This window comes from Penaeus monodon, chromosome 27, assembly GCF_015228065.2.
Source record: "Penaeus monodon isolate SGIC_2016 chromosome 27, NSTDA_Pmon_1, whole genome shotgun sequence".
Classification (NCBI taxonomy): Eukaryota; Metazoa; Arthropoda; class Malacostraca; order Decapoda; family Penaeidae; genus Penaeus; species Penaeus monodon.
Window position 1 is genome coordinate 17,476,647 of NC_051412.1, and position 455 is coordinate 17,477,101.

A 455-nucleotide genomic window follows, 5' to 3' on the forward strand; every position below is an offset into this window, starting at 1 on the left:
CCGCCTGCGCTTGCGCTCGTGCCTTGCTCTTTGTTTGAGGTCGCTGAAGGCGAAGGCGCCCTTGGGCATGGCGGCGCACCGTCCCTCCTCGTCGGCGCCTTTCCCTTCCCTCCCGAACACGGTCTGTGCCGACTCTTCCGTTGCTCCGAGGGCGAGCGTCTCCATCTCCGCTTTTATCGAGGGACGCGTTGTTGGCAATTGCGAGCGCTGAGTGCGTTGGCTGGCTTTCACAAGCGCTGGAAAGACAATCGATGCAAGTAACTTGCTTGCAACTGATTGCAAAGGAAACCTTCGGGATTGCGAGAGCCTCGAGAGCGAGCTTTTCGAGGGAAGCGTCGGGGGTATAGCTTTCGGTAGAAAGCTATACCCCCCGAATGCATTCAAAAAAGGTTTTGAATACATTTTGTAAGCAGTTGCAAGCGCACACGTGGACTGAAAAACTATTCAACATGACA